Source organism: Mixophyes fleayi, chromosome 11 (genome assembly GCF_038048845.1).
Source record: "Mixophyes fleayi isolate aMixFle1 chromosome 11, aMixFle1.hap1, whole genome shotgun sequence".
In the NCBI taxonomy this organism is placed as follows: domain Eukaryota; kingdom Metazoa; phylum Chordata; class Amphibia; order Anura; family Limnodynastidae; genus Mixophyes; species Mixophyes fleayi.
In genome coordinates, this window is record NC_134412.1 from 21,418,020 (window position 1) to 21,432,163 (window position 14,144).

At 44.4% G+C, this 14,144-nt stretch overlaps 1 protein-coding gene across 1 annotated transcript in view; it reads left to right on the plus strand.

Moving 5' to 3' along the window:
• The first annotated feature begins 566 nt into the window (after positions 1-566).
• Positions 567-14,144, plus strand: part of LOC142107381 (tetraspanin-4-like) — a 61,912-nt gene continuing 48,334 nt past the window's right edge. Inside the window, exon 1 of the mRNA XM_075190793.1 lies at positions 567-874. The gene's annotated coding sequence lies outside the window, so the exon portion shown is untranslated. The remainder of the gene's footprint in view (positions 875-14,144) is intronic.

Consider the following 14,144-nt stretch of genomic DNA (forward strand, 5'->3'; position numbering starts at 1 on the left):
CATGTGGGGGAGGAGAATCCAGCCGCAGTTTAATATTACTATTTCCTCTATTGCTATTAATAAAATGCACTTTTAAAAAAACTGTTCATATTTCTTTATTTTTGTAACACTCCCTTGAAAGATTATTTTCTAACTGCATTGGTATTATTAAGTGTAAACGAGTTAAAAACAGATGTCCACAGCCAGCAAACAAACGTACATTTCCAAGAATAGCCTCCATGCATTCATGGTACAGGAAAAAGTTTCTACCACACTGGTCTGAAAGGCGTCCAAAAATGATATTGTAGCACAGTTATAAAAAAAAAACTTTTAAAAGACAAAAACTCCAGGGACCCTGCACTGGGAGTCCAACATTAAAATACTTGGGGAGGATTGAACCTGATCCAAGTAGGGTATATAATAAAAATAAATAAAAGTTTGTTATTGCAAACAGCTTAAGAGAAATTCTTTCAGGGTGATGTAGAAAAGTTTGGGAAAACAATTTTTTTTTTTACTTTTCACCAGCATTAAAAATAGCCTCTCCCACACATATTGTCTGCATTACCCCTTGCAGTGTTTGCAAAGAGTGGAAATCCCCTCCTATTTCCTCCTGCAAGACCCTCACCTACTCCTGATTCCCAGTCACATGACCAGTTTCACGACCCCCCCCCGCTTCCTTTTTTTTTTAACATTACCACTGCACTCTCTGACACTTTGCTGAGCTGACAGGAGGGAGCAACACAGACTGTAAGGGGATTACTGCATAGTTCATGGTGCTCTGGAGAAACACAGAGGAGCAGACATAACCTCACATCATCAGTGGTCTCTTGTAGCCCCTCTGCTGTCCTTTGTTGTGTGTGTGTGCTCCTGTCTCACTCTACAAATCCACACAGAGGTAAGTGTTATCCTATGTGAAGTATTCAGACTTCATCTTCCAGTATTCAGATTGCAGGGTCCATTGAAGAAGTTGTAGCATATATCCCCAGGCTGAGTATGTCGTGTCCTCTGTTAATATAAAATAAAATGCAAAAATGTTTCCAGTTAGAAGTATCTGCATGGCTTGTCAATCAACTAGGGGCTATATTAGTAATAAACTACTCTATTGTGCAGAAAGATGTTTTGAAAACAATGTACAGAGAATGCAACTCTTTGACCCATAGTCTAATCTGCCATAATCCTTGTCATTAATTAATTTACTGATGTCTAGCACATTATTATTTAAAAGCAAAATGGCTATTTATTTAATATGAGTGTGTATGAGTTGTGTAGTTAAGGGTTTTTACAGCTCTACGCCTGGCTCTCCAGTTGTTGTGGAACTACAAGTCTAAGCATACTGGCTGGTGTTCCATAACTTATGGAGAGCCACAGATTCCTTACTTTCGGTTCTTAAAACCACTGATTTGTTGCCTGGTGTGTACAGTCCGGTAGAAGCAGTAAAAGTTTTTACCAACAGGTATAGTCCGAGTTCATTTTTAATGACTATTATTAAATTCAGTGCTCATGGGGGAATGTGAAGGCAGAAATAAAGCACAAAAGGTTACTGATGGCAGCTCCATAGATGTTTTCTAAATGTGGAATTTGTGAAGCTGGAAGTGAGTTAGGTGACGTATTTGTTTCCTGACTTTCTTTGTGAAGGTTGATTGTTTCGTGCGTATTCTGTGCGTTTTTTGGACCTTTTGAAGATTGTATTTTTATTGGCCAGAATCAGACGTTCAGCTTGGATTTTGGCTAAACAGTTTTGGCAATTGGAGGTTGGCAGGAGTTAAAATGGTCAGTGGGTACAAGGGTCTGGCAGGGTGTAGACTGCTTCCTTACTGATACTAATTGTACGCTAGTTGACCATCTCTCCGAATCTTGGCATTGGGCGTTGATCACCAGGGCCGTAAATAGGGCTGTGCGACAGGGGTGACCACCCAGGGCGCAATGCTGAAGGGGGCGAAATTTAGGAATATTTTCGGTTAATTTGGTTAAAATTGAGGGCTAGGGGGGCGGCATTTGTCTTTCTCGCCCCAGACGCTAGAATTCTAAGTTAGGGCTCTGTTTATCACCAATGTGTTATGTTGACTTATAACAGTTCAGCAAATGCTTTGTTTGTGATTGGATCTGTACGTACGTTATGGTAATTCCGTCAAGAATGCAGCAAACGTTAAAAAAAAAAAAATCTCACTGAGATCTTTGTGAAGGATTTAATATGGACATTCCTCAACTTGGCAACACCACTAGCTGTTAGCTTGTGTCATCTGATCCCCACGGCGTGTTATTTAAATGGAACTGGTCATGAAATATATTTTGTGAAATGAAAAGTCTGCTTACTCTAACACTCGGATTCCTTTAAAATGATTTCTACTCTTGTTAGTACCATTATTTTTAATGTGTAAGGAACACCGAGAGCAGAAATCAGAAGTTGACATGTGGCTTTTCTCAAAAGAAAGTTGTTGGCAAAGACAGTCAACTATTCCGACACTTTAATTGATCACCTGGCTTCTGGTCCACTGGTGGGTACGGATAATATTTAACTGTGCCGAAGCAATAAGGCAACTGCCTTGAGTGCTAGGATGCTAAGGAGCACTGTTGCAGCACTTACACAATTGCTTTATTGCAGCAGATGATCAATAGGGACACACGTCTTACTTTATTATTATTATTATTATTATTATTACCATTTATTTATATAGCGCCACTAATTCCGCAGCGCTGCACAGAGAACTCACTCACATCACTCCCTGCCCCATTGGAGCTTACAGTCTAAATTCCCTAACACACACACACACACACACAGACAGACTAGGGTCAATTTGTTAGCAGCCAACTTACCTACTAGTATGTTTTTGGAGTGTGGGAGGAAACCGGAGCACCCAGAGGAAACCCACGCAAACATGGGGAGAACATACAAACTCCTCACAGATAAGGCCATGGTCAGGAATTTAACTCATGACCCCAGTGCTGTGAGGCAGAAGTGCTAACCACTTAGCCACCGTGCCATCATTTCTGCCAGTCTGATCATACAAAAAGCTCATTTTTAAATGACTTAGGGGTAAATTTACTGAACTGCGGGTTTGAAAAAGTGTAGATGTTGCCTATAGCAACCAATCAGATTCTAGCTGTCATTTTGTAGAATGTACTAAATAAGTGATAGCTAGAATCTGATTGGTTGCTATAGGCAACATCTCCTCTTTTCCAAACCCGCAGTTTAGTAAATATACCCCTTAAAATGTTACCCTTCATCACAGCCAAAGCAATGCTGTACCAATTTTTGTGCCCCTCAGTTTCTTGAGAGTCTTCGTGCTGAATGACATTTTTCATTATATGAATGTCATCTATGTGGCATTTTCTGTGGAGAAGTTGGGATGCACGGAGCGTGGAGAAACAGTTCAATTTGATCCTATCACTCATGAAAGGGCAACAGCGTATCTGGTTATAGATCAGGCTCAATTCATGCAGAGCCGGGGTTCTGAACCTTTTAGTATCGGACCTATATTGCATTCGTAAATCAGATTTACAGACCATGCTTCAGCTTTTAATAAGTAGCGAACAAACCGGTCATTACTGTTGTCGTAAGTATATCACTGTAAAAAAAATGCATTGGAGAGGGAATTTTAATAAATAATTATATTAAAATACAGTTCATTTGATAATTGGTTTGCAGAAGGGAGATCATGAGAATCGGTCTAAGTGGCATGATAGATTAAGAGCCTCGATTTCGATGGACAGGGTGAAAATGAAGATTTATGAAACTGGATATAAAACTGAAAGTTATTGAATCCACAAAATTATAAGTAAATCCACATTTTTATATATTTGAATCAAAATGTTGATGATCTATTCCGTATCATAATCATTGTTTATTTGTAAGTTGTAACGAGGCTGAAGAAGGAGATGCAGATGTGAGACTTAAGCTGGGTACACACTACAGGGTTTTTGTCCAATAATCGGCTCAATCAGCCGACATACGACCGCTCGTGCGAAATTCGGATCAGTGTGTGCAGTGACACGATGGCCGAAACTCTGCCCAAATGGACGATTGTCGCCTCATTTGGTTGGTCGTACCGTTCAATATTACCGTTCCAATTTCCTTTCCATTGTGTAGTGTGTGTAAATTTCCGACCGATCCGACCGTTGTTGCTTCAGTGTGTACGAAATTACAGTCATTGCTCACGACAACATGGCTGTAAAAAGTCGCTAACGGGACGTCCGCTCTTCCCTTTATCGTCCTAAACAAGGCTAGTGTGTATGTAGTCCATGGACCGAGCGATCGGAACATCGATCGCATGTAAAATCGATCGGCATAAAAAGTTGGTGGAAATTCTGTAGTGTGTACTTAGCTTAAGGGTAGAGAGGGCCCTGGTCGTGAGAGCTTACAATCTAGAGGATATTATGTATATAGGTATCCCTACAATAAGTAATACAGTAAATGTATCAGAGGGGTCAGTGACCATATAATGAGGGGAAATTCTTAGGGTGGAGACAGGTGAAGATGACAGCAATGTGTAAAGAGGGCAGAATGGATGCTGGAGATCTTGGCTGTGGTGGAGATTGGAGTTGAGTTTACTGATCTAGGTGTATGGTGGGGCAAGGGGGATAGTGGACCACCCAGTGGAAGAAGTAGAGCAGGAGTGTGCGTTATGGTTGGATATAAGTGGCGTTGTTGGGAGGGCCTTTTCCACAGTCATCATCACCATTTATTTATATAGCACCACCAATTCCACAGCGCTGTACAGTGAACTCACTCACATTAGTCCCTGCCCCATTGGAGCTTACAGTCTAAATTCCCTAACACATACACAGAGAGATAGAGAGACTAGGGTCAATTTTGAAAGCAGCCAATTAACCTACTAGTATGTTTTTGGAGTGTGGGAGGAAACCGGAGCACCTGGAGGAAACCCACGCAAACACGGGCAGAACATACAAACTCCACACAAATAAGGCCATCGGTGGGAATTGAACTCATGACCCCAGCAGTGTGAGGCAGAAGTGCTAACCACTGAGCCACCATGCTGCCCTTACATCAGTCCCTGCCCCATGGAAGCTTACAGTCTAAATTCCCTAACACACACACGCAGACACTATTGTTCATTTTGTCAGCAGCAAATTAACCTACTCGTATGTTCTTTTTGGAGTGTGGGAAGAAACGCACGTGAACATACAAACTCCAGCGCTGTCAGGCAGAAGCGCTAACCACTGAGCCACCGTGCTCTTCCACAAAAGACCCCTCTCCTTGTCACTTTGCTTCAGCGCACAGATTATGCACTTAGTGCCTGTTGTCAAACTACACATCCTAAAGTCTGGAAGAGGATAATAGGGGGTGTAATTTAACAGCGGGAGAGGGGTGAGTTACAGCACTGTTAAACCCAGCAGTGTTTTGGTTGAGCGAAAAACCGTTCTGTTTCCAACTAAGTTGGAAGATCAGTTTTTTTTATGGGTGTTGGTGCAGCTAAATTTACAAGCTAACCACATAACCAGTGACTAAGCTATTAACCAATAAAGCTGTCACTCAGCTGGAAATACAGACAGAGGAGGAGAGAGAGAGAGAGAGAGAGAGAGAGAGAGAGAGAGAGAGGTCATTAGTAATAGCTATTCCGTGCATGTCCTGTGGCTGCCTTGGTGCACTGGCTGGGAGATAATGACATCATCGTATTTATCCTGCCTGCTCTGTACACAATCTACCCTCCAAACTTCATGTTGCATCCTGTCACCCCTGTGCCCGTATACTTGGGGCTCTAATCTGTCTTATACATCGGTTTGTTTTGCCATTTCCTTCTTGCCTTTAAATTATTCATGAAGTTTACTATAAAATCTAACTAGTGTAGATTGGTATGTTTCTGAAGCTTTTTTTATAATCATGCTCAAAATATCAAATATTACAAAAGTAAAAGTAATAATAAGTAAGTAAGATAATAATAATAATAATAATATTATATTTGGCATGCAGAATGGGCAATCGTGAGGGGATTTGTTTGTGGGAAAAGTGGTGTGTGACCCCATGCTGCTAACCAGGTGAAAGAGGCACAGAGGGCTACATGTCACCATCCTAGGTCATACTTATCAACTCTCTCGGAATGTCCGGGAGACTCCCGAAATTCGGTTCAGTCTCACGGACTCCCGGGAGAGCTGGCAAGTTTCCTGCATCCTGCTACTGTCTTCCCAAAATGATGCGATTCGCGGTGAATATCGTCATTTTGGTCCCGCCCCCGCTACAAAACATCATTTGCGTCGTGGGGGCGGAGCCAAAGTGCCGCGATTGGCCGCGCCCTGCCACTCCCACCCTCCAGTCACGCCCCTCTCCCGGAAAGAACTTCGCAAAAGTAGTTAAGTATGTCCTAGGTATAGGAAAAAACTTGTCGTATAGTAAAACATACAAGTGTAGCTTGCTGTGTGCAAAGAACAGCTATTTCCCTCATATAGTGCTTGCTCTTTCTAACGCCAACTTAAAACATTGGCCAAAAATCATGTAGTAGCAAGGAAGGCATTTTAAAGATGGTGACTTCTGCACCTGCCAGGAAGGGGGAGGGGCATTGAATGTGGCACGCCCACTTCTCGTGACTCTCATGTTCTCCTCTCCTGATTTGGGGGTTGTGTGACATGTATCTAACACTTATTATTAATGCAGATAATATACCTGTGGTATAGAGCAGGGTGGTATGCTGTGTCTGGTTTAGTAGCTATAATTAGAGGCATTCAATGCCCTGAATATCTGCATTTTTTAGGATCTGGGAGGCTTGCCTACTCTTCTGGGAGTCCGGGAGGCCTCCCGGAAGTTCCGGGAGAGTAGACAAGTATAATGTAATGTCATCTTTCATGGTCATGACCATATAGTTGGCGCCACGACAAAATGTTTGTAAGTTGGTTCTGTATATGCCTGTGGGGAATTTACCGCTTGCTTCTGCAAAATGTTAGTTACAGTTCCCTTTTACAGCTGTAAATAGATGCAAGGAAAGTGTCTATACATGTTATGTGTTTGTATGCAAATTACTTAATTGCCTTATAATCAAAGATTGAAGTGGAAATTTAGCAGTGGCGGTGTGGACAATGTAATTGAATTGTAATGTGATAGTTTTACCATGAAGTAGGAGAAGTGGCGGTATGACATATCAAAGTATACACCCCACTTCCACCACTGCTAATAATAATATCAAATCATTGGCTTACAAATTAAACATAAGCTGGTACCTCTGTTTCCTATAGAAATCAGTAATACGCATAGACATATAGGATTCTATACAGATTTTGTGACTCTGTGATTAATGGTGAATGGCTAGATGGACATTTGAGGTAATCCTCTTGGCTGAACCCAGTTAGCCAGCCCAAATATCTGTAATTGATATGTGTTCCTCATTGATTGGATCATTTGACATAAGTTGGCATCCCTATTCACACAGTGGGGTCTATAGAGACTTAGGGGTATATTTACTAAACTGCGGGTTTGGAAAAGTGGAGATGTTGCCTATAGCAACCAATCAGAATCTAGCTATCATTTTGTAGAATGTACTAAGTAAATGATAACTAGAATCTGATTGGTTGCTATAGGCAACATCCCAACTTTTCCAAACCCGCAGTTTAGTAAATCTAGCCCTGAGAGGGAATGTAGAAGCCACGAAGCAAAATCCTGCCCGCGGAATAGTAGCAGTCGGGGGGCTTCTCATGTGTGGAAATAACTGCAGAGAAACGGGGAACTTGGAATAGGAAGCGTTGATGAGAATTGGAGCTGAGGGTTCAGAGGAAGTGTCCCCCACCCTGGGGTCTTCCCTGTTGGAACAGATGATACCATTTGTTCAAGATCTACCAGGATGAGAGGACCTTCCAAGTGGGCTAATCATTGCACACACCAAATCTTTGCCTGTTAAGTCCCACCCACCATGATAGCAGGTATATGTATATTTTTAGAAGAAACGTAACATTTAAAAAGAAAAAATAATAATAATTTAATGATTTATGCCACAGCCTATTAAACATGAAATTCTATTGATGACCAGAAGGTTAGATTTTTATTATGACTTACTGTGCTTGGATTTTCAGAAAAAAATAAAAAGGATGCCCATATTTAGTAGTACTTTGTAGTCTTTCGAATAGTTGTAATTATTACCGGCCCCTTTGGCACTACAGGGCTTTGTGACACATCTCACATGGACCTTGTACTCCATTTTTAAGCAGTATTGTATTTGCAGCATGTGTTTTCTATAAGACAGGCTGTTCCTGCTCACATCTGGCCGTCTCCGTGTCTCAGGATTGTGTTGTGTACTTACCATTAGTGTTAAGTGTTTTCCCCACGACCTCTCTGCGTTCTTCATGTCTGTTTAGTAATACATAGCGGTATATTTATTAAACTGCGGGTTTGAAAAAGTGGAGGTGTTGCCTATAGCAACCAATCAGATTCTAGCTTTCATTTATTTAGTGCATTTTACAGAATGACAGCTAGAATCTGATTGGTTGCTATAGGCAACATCTCCACTTCTGCAAACCTGCAGTTTAGTAAATATACCCCATAAAGTCCCTCTAATCCAGCTTCCAACATGGAATCCAGAAAACAGGGGTTCGGTAACAGTGACCCACACAGAGAGCTTATATCCAGAGCAGTATACACATATAATTCATATGGTCTCTTTGCATATTTTAAGGTTGTCTATCACGGAACCCTATACCTACCCCGTATATATATTCATACATAGGTGAAACTATATTACACTGCAGTTCACAGGCCAACATCGCTTTACCACCCAAACAAGGGTCCTGGAAGTTGCTCATAAGACTTGAAAACATTTTTGTTATTCGGTCTTCGCTATGCAGGTGTTTAAGCCATTTAACAGTGAAAACAATAATATTATGCACTACACAAACATTACTGTGTAAACCACATAGCTGCCAATTCTCCCTAAATAACGGAGGCAGTGCCAGGTTCTTAAGGAGATCTCCACTCAAAACAGTCTTTTTTCTATAAGGAAGCCCTGGGGTGTGGTCTGGTGGGGGAATCCCTTATTCAGCGGTTCCCAAAGTGTGCGCTGCGGCTCCCAGGGGGGCCGCGGCGCTGTCACAGGGGTGCCGCGGCCAGGAAGAGAAAAAAACTTACCAATCCGGCGGAGGCAGGGACCCAGCATCCTCCTCCCTCCTCGCTTCTCACTGAATGTCGGGCGTGACGTCATCATGCCCGACATTCAGTGACAAGCGGCAGGAGAGAGGAGGATGCTGGGTCCCGGGCTCCGCCGGATTGGTACGTGTTTTTTTTTTTTCTCTTCCTGGCCCCCGGGATGCAGGGGCGGCAGAGTGTGTGGATGCAGGGGCGGCAGAGTGTGTGGATGCAGGGGCGGCAGAGTGTGTGGATGCAGGGGCGGCAGAGTGAGTGGATTCAGGGGCGGCAGAGTGTGTGGATGCAGGGGCGGCAGAGTGTGTGGATGCAGGGGCGGCAGAGTGTGTGGATGCAGGGGCGGCAGAGTGAGTGGATGCAGGGGCGGCAGAGTGTGTGGATGCAGGGGCGGCAGAGTGTGTGGATGCAGGGGCGGCAGAGTGTGTGGATGCAGGGGCGGCAGAGTGTGTGGATGCAGGGGCGGCAGGATGAGTGTGGATGCAGGGGCAGCAGAGTGTGTGGATGCAGGGGCAGCAGAGTGTGTGGATGCAGGGGCAGCAGAGTGTGTGGATGCAGGGGCAGCAGAGTGTGTGGATGCAGGGGCGGCAGGATGAGTGTGTGGATGCAGGGGCAGCAGAGTGTGTGGATGCAGGGGCAGCAGAGTGTGTGGATGCAGGGGCGGCAGAGTGTGGATGCAGGGGCGGCAGAGTGTGTGCATGCAGAGGCGGCAGGATGAGTGTGTGCATGCAGGGGCGGCAGGATGAGTGTGTGCATGCAGGGGCGGCAGAGTGTGTGGATGCAGGGGCGGCAGAGTGTGTGCATGCAGGGGCGGCAGAGTGTGTGCATGCAGGGGCAGCAGAGTGTGTGGATGCAGGGGCAGCAGAGTGTGTGCATGCAGGGGCAGCAGAGTGTGTGCATGCATGGGGCAGCAGAGTGTGTGCATGCAGGGGCGGCAGGATGAGTGTGTGCATGCAGGTGCAGCAGAGTGTGTGGATGCAGGGGCAGCAGGATGAGTGTGTGCATGCAGGGGCGGCAGAGTGTGTGGATGCAGGGGCGGCAGGATGAGTGTGTGGATGCAGGGGCAGCAGAGTGTGTGGATGCAGGGGCAGCAGAGTGTGTGGATGCAGGGGCAGCAGAGTGTGTGGATGCAGGGGCAGCAGAGTGTGTGGATGCAGGGGCAGCAGAGTGTGTGCATGCAGGGGCGGCAGGATGAGTGTGTGCATGCAGGGGCGGCAGGATGAGTGGATGCAGGGGCGGCAGAGTGTGTGGATGCAGGGGCGGCAGGATGAGTGGATGCAGGGGCGGCAGAGTGTGTGGATGCAGGGGCGGCAGAGTGTGTGGATATGAAGGAGGGCACAGAGTGTGTGGAGATGAAGGAGGGCACAGTGTGAGTTAGCTATAAATTGTTCTTTGACAGAAATATAATTAAAAAATATGTAAAAATATTATTTTCCCTTGGATTTATGTGTATTATTTTTGCATACAACTAAATAAGTATTTCTGTCCTGACCTAAATACTTATTACGTTTTTTTTGACCTAACTACTTATAAAACGGGACTGCTCAGTAATTATTTTGGAGGGGTGCCTTGAAAAAAATTATGGAGACTCTAAGGGTGCCGCGAACTGCAAAAGTTTGGGAACCACTGTCTTACTTCATGGCAATTGAATCAGTCCCCAAAGAGTACTGCATTCACCAAGTAATTTTCAATTGTCGTTAATGGGCGGAGACCACTGATAGTCACCTGACTAGATTTCCTGGCACCTGTCATACTTCCCGCTGACGACTGTTTGAACTTTGAACCTTTTTGACTGGAAATGTCATTTTTAAATAATGTCTCTGGAAATATTTGACCTTGAAAATATATATATATATATATATATATATATATATATATATATATATATATATATATATATATATATATATATATATATATATCTGTTGTTCAGTGCTCCGGAAATACACAGGGCAATTCATCTTCTGTGTTACAAAATGATTATCTAATCTGCTTCTCTGGGCTTCCTAAGTTAATATTTATTGAAGGGAAAATGTTTATAGTACAAAAAATGTCATTACACTGTTATAATAATAATTATAATAATTAATTAATTATTATTAAAGAACACATCATGATGGAAGCTAAACTGCACCAAAATGTGCCTAGATCAGTGTGAGCAACAGATGGCCCTAGGGCCACATGCAGCCCTCTGAACCTCCACATGTGGCCCCCAGCTCCTACCTGCTCTATTATCAGATCTGTCTCTTAAAGCTTATAGCACATACTTGCCACCCTTTGGAAACTTAATTCCGGGAGATCCCAGGCAGTGGGGCGTGGTTGGAGGGCGAGGCGAATCGCGTCTTTTTGGCCCCCGCCCCCACGACAAAATGCAGTTTTTGTCACGGGGGCGGAGCCAAAATGGCGCCATTCACCGCGAATCGCGTCATTTTGAGGAGGAAGTTGCCGTATACGGGATACTTGCCTGCTCTCCCGGGAGTCCGGGAGACCTACCCGAATTTCGGGAGTCTCCCGGACATTCCGGGAGAGTTGGCAAGTATGTTATAGCTATTGTTTAAAATGCCTGTTGATTATTCCAGGTAGGTGTCTATTTCTTTGATTAAGATTTGTTTTAATTTATTACGGACATTAAGTGTGAGGCGTGGTTTGAGGGCCCCACATGCGGCCCCTGAAGTGCATCAGGTATGCCCATCACTGGCCCAGGTAGTACCGCATATAACACGCTTACGTGCCACTGTCTAGCAGCAAACTGTGGTCATTGTAAATGATATTTAAATATTGGCAGCTACGAAACCGTCCCAGTTGTCCAGCGCACTCTCCCTGGTGCATGAGACGCTGTCAGACCTGTTTGAATGACTAAAACTACAATTAATTCTACATTTGTGGGACGGGATTAAAAAAAAGCGAAATTAAACGTGTAATTCCGACACCAGGATTACTGGAGACCCTAAGCTATTTACTGGTTGTGTAGTACATGAGCCTAGCGGCCTGCTGCACGCCAGGGGCCCCCCGAGGTGGGAATATTAAACTCACATCTGGATTTCACATGAATCAACTTTTTCAGTTTTTATTGCACACACATGTAGCCATCAGCGACTCCCTTGGCCAGTCTGCATGGAGCCGCGTGCGCCCTGGGCTGCGTGTATTGTGTCTGCTTCACCTCCGATCGGCACAGGTTTCCTGCAGTCTGCTAAGCTCCAGGGATTCACTAATAGAGGTGTTTGGTGATGCCTGTCCAAAACCCCCTCCACCCCCCACTTTATTCTATATTACCTTGCTTAAGTCTGCTTTCAGCAAGTGTGCGCATCCCCATACATAAAACTGTTCACAAATACAGTTAACAGAGAGATGGAGAATTTGATGGCAGATGAGAACCAAATGTCTCATGCAATCTGCTCTTTTTTTTTCCCATTTACTTTTTAACCTCTGACATTTTCTAGAAGGGCAGATTGTGCGTGTTATCTCAGTACTGTGACTGACACGGTGCGTTAAGCTCTGGGAATAACCGTGGCTGTCGACAGGCTCCTCCCACAAAATGGCTCTCTCCACTGTGTGCATAGGCGATGGATGGACTCTCCTGGAGTTCCATTGCTGGATATTGACACTGGATCACCTTTTAGACGAGAGACTTTCATCTGTTTCCCATTGTTAATTTAAGACTATGTCCACATTGATGCTTTTTTTTTTTTTTTGAGCAGTCGTGAAGTGTTGGAGTTTGAAGAAGCGAGATAAAAATGAGGCACATTTAGCTTTTTTATGCCTCTGCGTGTTACAAGCCAGGGGTAAATGCAGGATTGGTAGAGGAGGATTTCCGACCCATGCCACCAGTGGGCGTGACCAGCATGCATGGGGGCGTGACTATAATTTCAGACCGTGCTTGGCTGCTCTCCAACTCTTCCTATCCCCATAATATACATGGGTAATGCTGCGTGCACTACTGTTAGGTGCAAGCAGAGCCGTGTGAAGTGGGGGCAGGGTCCAGCCACCTAAATTATACAGTGCCCCAGGCTTGGAGGGGGTTTCCAGGCACTAGGAAACCCCCTCTCGGTTTGCCTATGCAAGCCCCCCAAAAAGCATCAGTGTGGATGTCGACTTCCTGGAGCAAGGGTTGATTCTAAAGGTGATTAAGCCCTATCACACTCATACTGCCTTGTGTTCTCCCTGGGCTAACTGCTAGTTAGTATTTTTCCCATGTCTGTTGGTAATGTTTATTAAATGTCATTTGAATGAACATCTTGTTAGACCAGTGGCTTAAAGGATAGTTCCATCTTTTTGGTGGAAACTTTTAAAAAAGCCAACTACCGCCCTTCTTGCTCCCCACTTAACTTAATTGCTATCGTTTCTCCAGTGGAACTCCTATCCTTAGTGCTGTAGGGGTCCTTTGATGAAGTTGGGTCCCCACAAAGGAGGGAGCCAAATTAGTGAAAGCTGGAAGCGGAGAACCATATTGACCCACCTCTGTCTCCGACATTGAGCCGCAATGCAATAATCCTAGCGTGATAATGATTGGGGCTGGAAATTTGAACTTAGATGTCGACATAGGGTTATGCCAACTCCGAAACATTCTGTTCTTTGTGGGGGGTAGATTTCATCAGAGACCCATTATAGGACAGAGAATGCGGGTAAGCTTAAAGTAGAAGCAAGAAGCTTGGGGTTAAGGAGCAGTAGGGGGGGAACCTCTTCCGAATGAGGGGGGCAGCAGCTTCCAAGTGAGGTGGGGCCACCTAAGGCTCCACCAGAGCTTGCTTCGGCTATGGGCATGACCTCACTGGATCTAAACTTTCTTTATTGGGTGAATCAGCTGGAGAGTGATTGCAACGATTCTCTTTATCAGCAAAGGACAGGGCTGCTTTTCTGTTCACCAATAAATTGCACTTTTGATGTGTTTTTGATGCATACACCAGGACTCCAATTAATTTAATCCACTTGACAGCACTCCATTAATTGAATGGAATGGGGTCCCGCTCAACACAACTAAAATGCGTGATCCCCGCACGTGCGCAGTTAAAAATTTGAGGACATCACACGTTTCAGATTGAATGTGACAGTGGCTGACACGGGGGTGTATTGTGAGTGAGACACACAAAACTTA